Source organism: Lytechinus pictus, chromosome 3 (genome assembly GCF_037042905.1).
Source record: "Lytechinus pictus isolate F3 Inbred chromosome 3, Lp3.0, whole genome shotgun sequence".
Lineage (NCBI taxonomy): Eukaryota > Metazoa > Echinodermata > Echinoidea > Temnopleuroida > Toxopneustidae > Lytechinus > Lytechinus pictus.
The window spans coordinates 62,098,029-62,113,381 of record NC_087247.1 but is presented as its reverse complement, the minus strand read 5'-3'; the positions used below and the strand labels follow the sequence as shown (position 1 = coordinate 62,113,381).

The window sequence follows — 15,353 nt, the reverse complement described above, 5'->3', positions numbered from 1 at the left end:
AACATACAATCAGTATTACTACCAATAATAGAATTCATTATATACTAGTTTCATATCTTCATCTGATAGTGACATTCCCCATTCATTCTAGACTATGAGTTTTATCAGGATGAAACTTCCAGGGATATATACCGGTAAGCACTCTTCATACAAAACTTGTATATTTCAATTTACATAATTTATGATAAAAATCATTTCATACCAGGTTTATATTGAATAAAAGAGTTTCTGCTATATTGGAAGATGGTAAATGTTTATATTTAATGAATGAAAAGTTGAAAACTATATCTGAAATGAAGATAAATTACATATTGATTCAATTTTACCACTTCACTTAATTGGAATATTTTCTATACATTTTCCATAATATACCGTGTGTACAATCATGTGATACTAAGAATGTACTATATCATACACACTTCACAGACATTTGTACATATGTATATTACAATTATAAGTATACATCTACACATCTAAATAAAGTAGTGATGCAAATGCCAAGGCAGAGTACAAAAGTAATATTGAGTAAATAAGCACACACACAGAATTTGTATCTCCCTCTCATTCTCATTATGTCCAATTTTGTTTCATATCACCTTTGACGCTATATCATTTCTTTTCTAGTCTGAAATTTGTCATATGGTATCATCACTTTCACCTCGCTGTCAAGAATGCTCTTAACACTATACCAAGATGATACAAGACAGGCAGGATGCATGACCAGTGTAATCCCACATGTGTAACTCTATAATTCTACTGAGTCTGAGTTCCTTCCATCTGAATATATCATAAGATTTGTAAACATGCAACACCAAAAGTGTAAGTTTAGATGAACAATCAAGAGTATATTTTTACATTGGTTCATCTATTTTCATCGTATTATTGCTTCAACATAGGAATTTATGTCTACATATTTTTTCTAAATATAAACAACTTACCAAAAGAAAAGTCCACTGAAGACGTGTAATTCCCTTTATTTCTCTAGATTATCAGATTCCAGGTCCTGACAGAAAGGGTCTTAGTAAGAGATGAACCATTCATTGGGCCAATTCACTGATAAATGTCATTTACTGTCCAATAAACTGCATAGAGAAAAAGATATTACACCAGATTAAAACCTTAAAACAAGTGCATAGAGAATTTGGGTAGAGTGCACTCTGTTTGGAAGGCATGCATAGTACAGAAGCTCTCTGCACTGTGTACCTGTAGTGGCTCATCACAAAACAAAGAAACACATTAGCACCCATAGAATCAGCAGCATGCAACACTCTCATTGGCCAAGTAATCATAACAGGAGTTGCTTCCTATTGGCTAGTACTGCCACAGCTATTAAGGACTGCTACACTGCAGTGTAGGGATGGAAGCATGCTTTAATGGAAGGGGTGGTTAGAGGGAGGTAAGTTGCATAGGGAGCTTTCATTCTATTTGCTGCATGTATGTTCAGCTGCATATTGATTCAGGGGGCATTTTATTTCACTGAGGGACCACACTAATAACCAAATCAAGTCATGTGTGGTGTGATTTAGTGCTTTTCAATACTCCTTCAGAAAAAAGATGAAAATCGATAGATATGTTAAAAATTTGTGACGATCGGAAAATGAATGTCTATTTCTAGCGCAGACAAATGCCTTCCGTAACTAACGAGTACTTATTGACCAACTTGCTATTTTTAAGATGAACTCTTGGTTACACTTTAATGGGTTTTGAGATACAGCAACACAAAATATGATGTAGTTAACATCTCTCTCTATTATTACACCTCTATGGTTCCCAGGGGGCATATTTAGGATGGGGGAGGGGAATGCTTGTGGTGCAGTTTTTTAAATGTCAAAATGAACAAAAAAAGACAGAATTTTTTTAATAGGTCAAAGGTCACCACCATTGAAGCAATTGCACCCCCCCAAAAAACAAAAGAGGTGTCTGGGGGAAGGGTCAAGGCCCCTAGTCCCTCCTGTATTCACCCCTGCTACTTCTATCATCTTATCTGTTATTAATAACAAACATTGACTGAGAAGAGCTAAAAATGCATGAACTCTGATCAAACAAATAGTTCACCTGTATACAAGCTTACATTTTCACTCTTTCTCTCACTCTCTCTCTCTCCTTCCCTTGCTTCATTCTGTCATGATTACATATTATAAATTAGGAATAATGGGACAAAAGTCTGAAGAAAAAAAGAACAATTTCTTGAACAAAAAAAATATCTTAAAGTGTAGAAATTGGAATTGAGTGCACAACCTAAACAGATAAAGACAGCTCTCAGTGAATTTAAAAATAGCCATTGGCAATACAACAAATGGCAACTCAAAGTCTCAGTTTCAGTGCCACTACAAATAATGAGATCCTCCCTAGCTATTAATCCACAATTCTATCCTCTTCAGTCAAGCATTTAATGGGTTGAGACAAGCGTTAAATGACACCGCCTTCAAGCTTCTAGATTGGGAAATTAACCAAATTAAACGGGTGATGCATTTGAAAATACTCAGTGAATCAAATTATTGTTTAGAAATAAATGATAATAATGAATTTGATACAATTGACATTATTTTGGTATCGGAGGACACCATCTCATTCAATTTAATTATAACTTTATTTACCACCATTTAAAAAAATATACATACAAAATCATTAACTTGTAAATTCAAGATTCAAGATTTATTCATTCCATTTGATAAAAAGTACAATTCATACATACATATTTACAAGATTTACATTTGAATACAATACAATTTATACAAACACAGAAATGGTATTGATTTCACATATACAGAAAAAAATCAAATGGAAATGGGTCACTGCAAAAGTTTAAAAGGGACTTGAACTTGTCAAGGCTGTGTCCCAAACTGGAATTAAAGATTGTTGCAATGGATAGTTTAAGGTAAATAATTATTAAAAAAAACAATACAAAAATAAGAAATTTTACAAAATAAACATAAAGTGCCGTGAAGAGGGAGTGAAAAGTTGAATTATTATCGTATGAAAAGTATATAAATAGGGATTAGGTATGTGTTAACTTTAACAGATATGACTTTAATTTCCTTTTATAACCATTGAAATTACTAGTTTGACGTATCTCTTGAGGAAGTGCGTTCCAAATAAGGGGTGCAGTATGTTTAAAAGTAAATGAAACAAATTTTTAGTACATCTGAATATATGAAATTTCTCTTTATGACGAGTATTGTAATTATGGATCTCATTATTGAATGATAATAATAATTGAATATTTTCAGGTAAAGATGTATTTACATGTCTGAAGAGGATTAATCCTATTAGAAATTTATTAAGCTTATATATAGCAAGTACATTCAATTTGAGAAACAAAGGTTTAGAGTGGGCATGAAAATCAGATAAAGTACAGTATCTAACTACTCTCTTTTGTAGTTTTAGAAGTTTGTCTAACTTTGATGGATATGTATTTCCCCAGACAATGTTTCCATAACTTAAATAAGGCAAGACAAGCGTATTATACAACAAAATAAGAATATTCCTAGGTAAGAGAAAACGTAGTTTGCCGATGATACCAGTATTTTTTAAAGTCCTTTTAGTTACGGCAAGAATTTGGCTATCTAAATAAGATCATACAAAGTGAAGGGGTCAAAGGAAGCATAAGGCTTGAATGATTTGGCCCCATAATACTAATAGATGGAGTTGGTGACATCTACGATCTGATAAAAGAGCTGTTAAATTCCTATTTTCACAGAAAGTAAAATGAAAATTTCAAATCATCATAATTTAGTCTTAATCTAATACTGTATGCTTTGCAGTCATCTATTTTGCAAATTTAGCTAATTATTTAGTCATAACGATCCTACTATTTCCCCTTTGTTTAAAAATAACAAAATGTTTTCCAGTGGGAACTGTATCAATTGTAGAAAATTAATTACTTTATTTGAAGAGTGACCTTTCCAGTCCAATAATTCCCACAAAACAATTTCAATTTTCTTCTCATTTAATTTTCCTCAACCTCTTTGAATAATAAATACCTTTGCTACCATACAGACTATGTAATGTTCATGGCTTTACATAGTAGAATAATTGAAAATGATAACTAGATAGTAGTAATATTCCAAGACCATTTTAAAATGGGAGAATATTTTGTAGAATTGATGTCAAAATTTGGGTTTCCACATGATCAGTTTATTGCCTCTCTCTTATTTTATGACAGATTGGCAGGAATCTTAGCAAAACAATCCAATAGATACCTAAACAGGTTCTTTCCAAAACTGAAATTAAAACATGGTATATTGAACATTAAGATATTACTATACCTATCACATGTCATGACAAGCAAATTTCAGTCTGTTCAAAAAATGATCCAATAGCAAGAATAATAGCAAGAACAGATACTGGAATATCTGCATTACTGGGGTAGTGCTTAAAAATGAATAAAAAATATATATAATTCAAGAAAGTTTTGATAATATTAATATAAATTTTGAATGGGGAAGGGGAAAGGGTGGTTAATCATTTCTTCATGGTAATGTATGCTCACCAAACAAGTATAATTAGCCAAATTAAAAGTACAAGTTCAAACCCAGCAGGGTGGTCTAATCTTATTGATTGTTTTCCATTAATACTCTAGCTTTCACAATGATATTGATTATATTGCTAATATAGGTAAATGATACAAATAGTCTCTTTACTTGAAGAGTGTAAAAGTGGATATGATGATATTGATTTCATAAAGACTCATTAATTGCAACCTAATTAGTCACTATGCCATCATCATATTTTTAGTTGATATTCTTACACAGACACAAGTGGTTGTAAAAGATCTACCATCTTTAGGGTTTATATCTTGAATAAAATAAAGAAAACTGTCAATGTTTCTTATGTTTTCATTGTTATCCTTTCTTAAACATTCACTGGCCATTGCAAGTTTGTGGAATATTAATGAATTGTATGTTTAAGTTGACAGAGAATATATGACGAGAAAGTATATGAGTCCTACTCACTAGAAAACATAAGATATGTGGCACTGAATTTAATTCTTTTCTGATTTGAATTTTTTTATTCTCTCCCTCCCCCATCCCTCTTCTTTCTCTCTCTCGTCCTCTCTATTTTGATCTATGATATATTTTCTTGATCTGTATATATTTTTTTACTCTCTCTTTTTACCTCTCACCCACCCCCTAAAACTGCCTAAAACTATTTCTTTCCCATATGGCTTACAAAATAATAGGAAGAACAGTTGACCCCACAAGACATAGAGTAAACAACATCTTTTGAATATGGTCTGATACTCAGGGATAGAAATGAAAGATGAAAACAACAGTAGGAGACAGGTAGTATCCCAATGGGTGTATAGGGTTACCCCCATATGGGGGTTGGAAGAAAAAGAGATCCTTTAAAGGGGAGAAACCAATATTGACAGGGCAAAGCAAAAATGACTGGGTGAACTTCAAATAGTCATGGGTAGGAAGTCATTGATACAAGATGGGTGGCTATTAGTATAGATCAGGGAATAATAGCTAGTAAATTACAATTAAGCCCCTTTTACACCTTCAAGGATGCAACGCAGATCATCAAGGATCTCAGTCTGTGATGATCCGGGATGCCAAATTTATATTTTGATATTTTGCTAGCATTACCGGAGTGAATACGGATTTAACTGGGTATTTACAAGGAAATGTACGGTAACGTGCGGTTTCTACAAGGATAGTCATGGTAGCACTAGGGATCTGCTTGATAAGCTACCGGGAGTCAACATGGAATACACGGATGTTACTGGATCCTTATACGGACCTTCACAGAGGCTTACAATCTCTACTGGGATATCTCTAGAGCATTGGCCAAGATTTAAGTTTCTTTCCTTTTTGCATCGTCTGAAGCATATACATACATGGCCATGAACACGGACTGTTGTTCATGGACGCAAACAATGGGAAAATTTCGACCCCAGATATAGCCAGTATTACCAAGGACCTCCCAGTTCTTACAGGGAGTCTCCTCGGTAGCTACACATTTGTAAAAGGTGGCTATAAGGATGAATTCGGATGATTATCCGTCCGTGTACTCCAAGATGAAAAATTGAAAATGTTCAATTTTTCTCCTGAATATGCCGGTACATCAAGGATGGCGCCGGATGAGTAGCCGGTGTGTACACGGTAATCCCGGACTATACAGGGATTACCCCGGATTGACAATCCGGGATGACCGAGTTGCATCCGCGAAGGTGTCAAAAGGGCTTTAATGATCAGAATTCAGATTCGATGACCAAAATTCCTAAAAATTCAAAGTATAGCCTGACAGAGGAAGTTTCAACCCTAGAAAAATGTGAACATTACCCAGAACGAAAGTTGTTGTTTGTGGTTAAAACTATGAAAGGTATATGAAATTATAATGGTAAAACTGTACCTGATATCAGGTGGACCTGGGTGAAGGAGAGTCACCTTTACATGGCAAGAACCTGACTATACTATTTGCAGAATGGTAGGGGGAAACCCCACTGTTATGGTCAACCTGTACATCCCTGACTGTCTGATCAGTTAAACTGCATAGGGGTCAGTGGGGAAGCACACCTAAGTATTACAGTGGTTCAGTTATGTTTTTGCCTCCAAGGAAAAAGTGATAAAAAATAATAACAGCCAAGTCCTCCTGACCAATGTATTACATGAACTTTCTCACCCTTTTCTCCCATTATAAAGTTGATAATTACCACCAAATTTGGTGAAAGTGTACAAACCGACTCAAACCTGAAGATACAGTTTCCATTTGATAGATGGTAGAGCTCAAAAGGCGGCTACCCTCAAGCCAAAATGGAATAATTTTGCCCGATACTCACCTCCTTAGGGATGAATGGCAGACATTGTATTGAGCGAGTAGATCATGTATCTCACACTAGCTACCTCAGCTGCATGTAAGGAGGAAAGGATTCTATTTTCAAGATAGGGTTCCAGACTTTTGCCAAGATGAAAAAGTTGCACTCTGCCTTTGCTTCCTTGGTCCAAAGCATGATGGTTCTAGATTAGGAATGAATACAAGTTTATATAAAGAGCAGGAAATAATATGTAAATATGCTGTCCATCAAGTATGAGGGCATTTAATTCTCAGCTTCCATTGGGTAATCAGATAGCCTATTGTTAAGAAAAATATCTTTACCCTAATCCAATTGACCAAATTTTTAAGACGTTGAGACGTGTTAGGCATTAAAAGTTTAGGCACTCATTGACCATTGGTCAGAAAATGCCCAGTAGGATTTACAAAACTTTCTGGTAACAACTTCTATGTGATTGGGTCAGCATTATCCTATCATATGACGGTTGTGCAAATTTTGTACGGATTCATGATTATGATTTTGATTAACACTGAATTATACAACTTTAAATAAAATCAATTGTATGATAATCCTAGCAATTATGAACAAGGTGTTAATTGTGATACAGTTTGAACTTTTTATTACTTCTACATTCACCTCCATAACAAAACTTTTTGAATGATTAATAGAATATTGAAAATTAGTAAATCAATTAGCAGGGCCAAGGAATTACCAAAATCTGCTGTTGCAATTCTCTTTAAATATGCTAATTCATGACACATTCTTATGACATTAAACTGACCTCAACAAAATGCAGATATTTAATTTTTCATCTATTTTGTTTTATTCAATATATCACAATTAAATACTCTTTCAATAACAATTGTTAGTGATGCAGAAATATTTTTTTATAAAAAAATCACGATTAAATACTCTTTCAAGAACAATTGTTAGTGATGTAGAAATAAATCTTTTTTAAAAAGAAAATCTGATGGATGTCAAGCTTAAATTACAGCCGTCCTTCACCATCTTCCCACTTTGGGAATGAATGTGACACATCCTGCCGCCAGAAATAGATTCTCAAATTCTGACACCCAGAGTCCAGACAAAATGTTATCTGCTATCAAATGGAGTAAACACAGGACCATATCCTCTCTGTTTTCAGCAGAATGAAAGAAGATCCATGGTAGAAATGATGAGGTTTGTTTAAATCAATAGAAAGACAAGTTGACATAGTGAGGGAGTGGGATGACAATGCATCTTGTATGAGAAATCAATATAGTGTAAATCTAAAACCTAAGATGATGTTTCATGCACCATCAGATACTGCTCTCATCTTAAGGCATCTCTCCAGGGCTTAACCTTCTAAATCATTGATTTTTGTCAATCCAAAACTTTGTTAGATTTGTGCTATCTGACAAAATCATCATCTTGTGAAGGAATAGAGATGGAATTGTTATAAATCATTATAAAAGACTGACCATTTGCATGAAACTCATGCTTAAGTATGAAGTGCTTCTTTTTTTAGATTGACCATTTCCTACTATTTCATTTCTGAGTATCAATATTGAAATTACAATGTTGACACAATCAATGATTCATAAAAATGAAAATAATATGGTTCGGGAACTTGATTTTGTTTTTATTTGAATCTTAAAAACAACAGAAGAAAGATATTATGTAAACATATGTAAGCCAACTAGAACACTTAGAGAACCATATCTATCATGCAAATATACACTGAAATTTTAATGGAAATTCCAAAAAAATAGTTACATTTTGTGAACTTGATCTTTCTGTTGCTAAAGTCTCTGTCAATTACTTTTCACAAGGCAACATCTAACACAAATATGCATCAACTTTGAATAGAAATCTTTAAAGGGATTGCGTTTCATATTCAGTTTCCTAGACAATCGTTATGGGGTTAGAATTGCTAATATATGTCAGATAAAGGTATTGAATTGCACTGTGAAATTCAGCTCATAGCTGTGACATTCACTGAAGGCACTCTTGACCTAGACCTTCATAGAGTAAGGTACCAATTTACAAACCATTAGAGATTTTAAATATCTGCATGCTTGGCCGAAATGCATACAGGCATGAGCAGAATTGTAGAATCGATTTAAAGAACCATGTACTACATTTGCATCTTTAATTGAACATCTTTCTATGTGACTGTAACACAATTCTAAGAACATCATGATCAATGCTTTTCACTCTACCAATTATAAGGCTTATACTAAGTTTTGGGAAATCTTTGATAAATCTGAACTACTTAAGGCCATTTGCAAAATCTGAATTCTCGGCCAGATAAAACAGAATGTCATATTATAAAACACATGTTGAGTAAAGGATGCAAACAAAAATTGTGACAAAAAACCCTCGCAATATCTACAATTAAACTGAATTTGACGTTTAACAATTTGGGACCTCTACTTTTTTGCATATTTCATTTTGTATATTAGACCACTGCAGAAGCATGGAATAGGAGGAAAATTCAAAATACAAACTTCATGACATATAGTTTAATAGCCAAATCCAAATTTTCCTAAAGTATGAATCCATAATTTTTTTGGGGGGAGGGGGTAAGAATGTTCTGCATGCTAGTATTAAATCTATATTAAAACTTCAGACCTTAAAGCAGAAGATAGCACAAAACCTTAGATAGTGACTTCATGGACTTTGGCTGAAATTGATGATATCTGACCTAAATGAAGAAAGAATGCAAGAGGGATGAAAAGGGGTATTTTTAATTACTGATTTCAATTGAATAAATCCCTCAGTGATCAGATGATCATTAAATTTTCAATTTACAAATCACTAAGATTCCATATCTGATTGCTCCAAGAAGGCAAAACATCTTGCAACATAAGCAGCATAGTGTCTTTGACTTCTAAAATCCAATCAACAAGTGAAAGATTTAGGAACCTCTTTTCCTTAAAAACAGGCAGTATAAGCTATAAAGAAAGAAACAGGAGAAGATTTAATTTTGATATTCCGCATAAAGAATAAAACCCTCAGGGTCACACTTTAGCTTGACCTATTTGGTGTCAGATGCCAATTTACAAATCATGAGAGAATCTTAATGGGATAACTGCACACTTGGCCTGATATATGAGTAGAATGATAAATTACTTGCAATTTGCTAACAAACTTCCGCTCAGTTGCATTTACAGGAGGCCTTGCAACTTAAGCTCAATATTTCATTCCATTTAATCACAAAATTTCATTTGATGTTTTCCAATATCTGCTAATTCAGAATGCATTGAATTTCTCATTATACATGAGCAGGAATGGCAAACATCAAGGTTAGTATATTTATAAGAGTTGATCAATTCTTAAATAAAAGCTTTTCAACTGTATCTTACTGTCAAGAATCTGTTCTGGTGGCTGGTAGAAATTGAAAATAAAATTCTAATTTCCACATACATGGTAATTGTATTAAGTCTCTATTCACATCAAACTATGAATAGGTGAGTAGAAACTGATTCCTTTGAAAATATAACAAAATTGTGGACAGTGATTATGCAATATATTAGAATTTCACTTGAGTGGTTTTCCATGAAATGTTGATGGCCAAAATTAAAAAAATTGAGGTATACTACATTTTGGTAAACTTAATTCTTTGGGGAAAAAATTATATGACATTCTTTCAAAGTATGGTTCTATATTAGATAGCAAAATGGAATTAAAGTTGGCATGAAACAGATTGAAAATAGTATTGTTTATATATTGGATTTTATTGCAATAAAACTATCAAAATACAATCACAAGCAGTCAAAGACTGAAATGAGTGAAAGTTTACATGTACAAATAGAAATATAACAAAATATAAAGTAAACATTATAAATAAATATTAAATGCAATACAAGTTCATACAGATGAAAAAGAAATGTATCATAATTAAATACCAAAGGCCATAACATAATTACTACAAAGTGTCACCAATGAATAGGGGGAATGAAAGATTAGGAAGAAAGAGGAGAGAGGAGAGGGAAAAGATGAGAAAAGAGAAAGAAATAGGGATAAGACAAAAGAGAATGGAAAGCAAGAGGTGGAAATTGGAAAGAGAATAAGAGGCAACCTTAATAATAAAAAACTCATAATACAACACAAGACATTTAACAATGGTCACTAACATGAAAATAAAGTAGTAATTGAATCGAATCGAGCACAAAAAAGGGAAAAGTAAATCTGAGCAAATAGAGGCTGTTCTCACTACGTTCCTAAAACTAGTCTACTGGAAACTGGTTTAGTGGAAACTAGTTTAACGCGTAGTGAGAACGGTCAAAGCGGTCTTGGAAGCGATCTTCCAAACCAGTTTGGAAAACCACCTCGCGATGTAGTTTTCAAGATCGCTTTGCCTCGTTAAACTGGTTTTAGCGTAAGTGCGCTACTCCACACGACAGGTGTAGAATGCCTATGCTGCGGTTCGAATTTCGCGCGAAACGTGTCACCCCACTGAGAGCGTTTCCATAGCAACAAGAGCGCTTTACGTGAAGTGATTTTGAAAACCACTTTCGTGTGATCAAGTGGGAACGCTAGCAAAGCGATCTTCCAAAGTGGTTTCCTAAATCGGTTTCCAGTAAACTAGTTTTAGAAAGTGTAATGAGAACGGCCTCTATGACTCCCAGAAGAAGTCCAAGCACTGTGTTGATATTGCACATGAGGAGATTATGCTTCTATAAAACTGTTATTGTCATATTTACCAGGAAATAATCTCACTAAACATTTTCTAGTAAAAATACTAATGTGGTATTTCACACAGGTCTATCATATTGTATTCCAGTCATGATTTTGGGTGACCTAAAGGTAAGTCATTCAACTGATTCAAACTTGCACATTGTGATTTAAAAACCCACACATGAAAGTCACTATATGACACAACATCACATAGTGCTTTACAAACGATGATATATGAATAGAGATCAGATGTAAACTCTATTATTTCATTATGCAAAATGATGTCTAGTCACTAATTTTATTCATCTGAATGTCAATACACAAGAAACATATGTAGTGATCAAACTATTGATTATACAAGAGGAACGCCTATGGTAGTCTTGCCTGCATTAAGCGATTCAATATAGCAAAAGTGCCGAATTTGAAAACAGCTATTAAATAATTATTCACAAAAGAAAACATTCATATGATAATAAAATACTATGTCCATTGACTTAAAATGACCTTTGACCAATAATTTGACCTAAGACGTGTGCAAAATAATCATGACCTAGATCCATTTAAATTTCACGTTACGATGCTAATTAAACTACTCCCAACACGGCCAAAGTTCATTGACCTTGAATGACCATTGATCTTGGTCATGTTTCTGAAATGGCACAGGATATTCAGGGATACATGGTTGCTCTTATGTCCTAGCTTCATGAACTAGATCCATAACATTTCATTTATGATGAAAATTCCACAAATATCCCCCAACATTGCCAAAGTCTGTTGACCTTAATTGACCTTTGACTTTGGTCATGTGACCTGAAACTCAGGCAGGATCTTCAGTGATACACCATTACCCTTATATTTAAGTTTCATGAACTAGGTTCATGTACTTTTTAAGTTACAATGACATTTCAAAAACTTAACCTTAGTTAAGATTTTGATAATGATTCCCTCAATATGGTCTAAGTTCGTTGACCCTAAATGACCTTTGACCTGAAACTCAGGCAAAATGTTCAGTATTACTCTTATGTTTAAGTTTCATTAACTAGGTCCATTTATTTTTTAACTTAACCTTAGTTAAGATTCCAATGTTGACGCCGCTGCCGTCGGAAAAGCGGCGCCTATAGTCTCGCTCTGCTGGCCAGACAAAGGACTCTTTTTTATATGCACGACTCAGCCAATTCTGGAACAACTTTGGTGAAATTATGTTTGATATACATATTTCAAGTTTCATATTTATTTCAAGCTCACAGAGTATATGAAAGCCACAATTCAATCTCCTATTATATAGACTGCACAAACTCATCTTAAACAAATTCAACACTACAAATTCCATTCAGACATTTCCATGTTAAATTTCAAATTGAAGTACCTCTACAATTAATTTTCAATGGTTATGCAAATACACCACTCCCATTCACAAAAGAAATTCCTCCTTTTAATTTTGTTAACCTACTTTTTTCATAGTAGCTGTAGAATCCAACATCCCCTCATTGATTCCTTGACTTAGCAAAGATCAATTTAGAAGGTACAAGGAATTAAGATGAGTGAAAGGTCTTCTTAACTTCATTCAGCATTCTGGCAATCACTTTTGGGAGTTCCCATCTGAACCGATCTCCCCTAGCAGTTTTACTTTCCATCTCACCTGAGAGAGACAGAGGGGGGAGATAAAGGGGCAAAGAATTGATGGCTAAAAGTCACAGCTCTTTTAACACACGTAGGTAGAGTTTAATAATACTTAAAGTTCCATTCTGATATTGAAGACAAGAAAATGTACATCCTATAAAACCTATCAAAAAGAATCATAGTATAACTCTACAACAGGTAGATACTTGATAAGCAATGAAGATGATATACAACTGGTTTTATTCTTTTGAATTAAATAATATGTCAATTCTAGAATTAGTGAAGGTGTTCATAGGCAAAGTCTGCAGTGAGGAACTAATATCATATTTCAGGAAGCAACCCCCAAAGAAATAAAGAATATTCGCTGAAACAGAGTATTGCTTGAAAACACTGAAATTCACTAACAAAAATAAGCACAGGTGGTCACATGTTATATCATTACTAGGAGAAAGTCATGTCCATTTACAGAATATCTTGCTTATTTTACTTTTAAAAAATACTTAGAAATTTCTCATTCTTACCAGGATATTATGACCTATAGATTCTATTATTAATAAATAAATATATCTATTCATACAACTAGTATGCCTATTATTTGTTAGACTATTAGAAATCATCTTGTTTTTGTAATTGTAATCAGTATTTATCTTTATAAAAGAGATTTAACAATAATGTAAATATTCATCAACAAGTGTTAAAAAATAATATCGTAAAATAAAGCAGCATAACATTGACAGAGATAGAATTTATATATTGAAAATCATGCAAATTGGAATTGGTTACAAAATCTCATACACAGCTGTAAAAATATAACAGATCACACTTAAATCAATTTTTTAAACACATGATTAAAATATTGACCTGTACCTGACATATATGAAACTGCATTTACAACATTCTTATTTATTCAACATGTTGCAGGCTAAGAGAAAATATTATACTTTCCTTGTCAATCAAGCTCCTTACATAAAAATGAAATCCATAATTTCAAATCCAATAAATTAATGCTTCTGTAACATCTTTGAGCTGAAACAAAATATTTCTGAGTCATCATGCCATACAAACTGAAACGAGACAATCTTTCTGAAAACACTTTTTGATACATGCTATATGATCTCTTTCCAGTGACAAAGATCAAATATATGTATCGTTACCTACCGAGTAATTCCTTTGTCAACTTTGATGAGATGTGAGAAAAACTTTGAGACAGCTGCCAATCTTTGCTCACCATACATCAGGGCCCCTCGGAGACCTTCTATTCATTCAGAAATCAAATCTTAGTGCATCCATTGGTCATTCACACTACAGAAAAAAAATATATATAACATCTATGAGGGAAATAGAGTTATGATACAATGAAATCAGTATAGGCTGACAAAATAAAAGTCAATGGGCAGTACACAGTGAATAAGGAAGACATCTATAACTATTATATGAAGTTCAGCTTGTAAATTGTATGCATGATATAATAGAAATGAAATAGCTCAAGCCTGACATAGCAACATTATGCTTTGTTCGACCCAGTAACTTACAGGCTACACTTGCGTACAATATTTGAGCCAATAGCTTCCTGTGGGTACTGGTTCTTTTTATCAAATAGATTTTTAATATCTAAACTGACTTTATTTACAATACATGGTAAAGTTAGTCAATACATGTAACCTGAAATATATTAGAATGTTTTACAATGCTCATGTAGAATGAAAAAAAAAATGAGAATATTATATTCCATACAAGTGCAAGGAAACTGTGGGTCTAAATGGGAGTTCCTCTCTATACCTAAAAAAAAAGTAAAACACATCACAAATTTTGTCCCTCACGCAAATGTTTGCTTTTTATTTGTGGCAAATTGAGAGAAAGAGTGGCAGTTCTTATTGCAGTGCTGTATCATCTTGTGTTTACCATATTCAGATTCCTTTCAGCTCTCCTTTCACTTTCACTTTCTCTCCACCTTCCATCTACAAACATTCACATCTTTCCTTGTCCTTATCTTTCTATATCAATGCATATGATTATTGCATCCACTCTCTTTTCACGTACTTATTCCTCATAACCCAATTCACCTTTTTTTCTACTTTTCCCATGCATAACCTTTTATGTCTTAACATTCATTCTCTTTTTGTTGACTTCAACATTGTATTGATATCATAATATTCTATATATTTCCCCCAATTAATAGGAAAAAACATATTCCATTGTCCCTCTTTTATGATATGCATGACCATTATGGACATTGATACAATTTAGAAAATAAAAATAAAAAAATAATTCAGATGAACTAATAACCACATCT

At 33.3% G+C, this 15,353-nt stretch overlaps 1 long non-coding RNA gene across 1 annotated transcript; it reads right to left on the bottom strand.

Annotated features, from left to right (window-relative positions):
• Positions 1-942: 942 nt before the first annotated feature.
• LOC129256171 (uncharacterized) lies at positions 943-14,358 on the bottom strand. Its single transcript, XR_008583940.2, has 4 exons — positions 14,219-14,358; positions 12,891-13,079; positions 6,785-6,962; positions 943-1,082 (listed from the first exon to the last, which is right to left on the bottom strand). It is a non-coding gene; the product is annotated as an uncharacterized LOC129256171 (long non-coding RNA).
• Between the last annotated feature and the right edge of the window lie 995 nt (positions 14,359-15,353).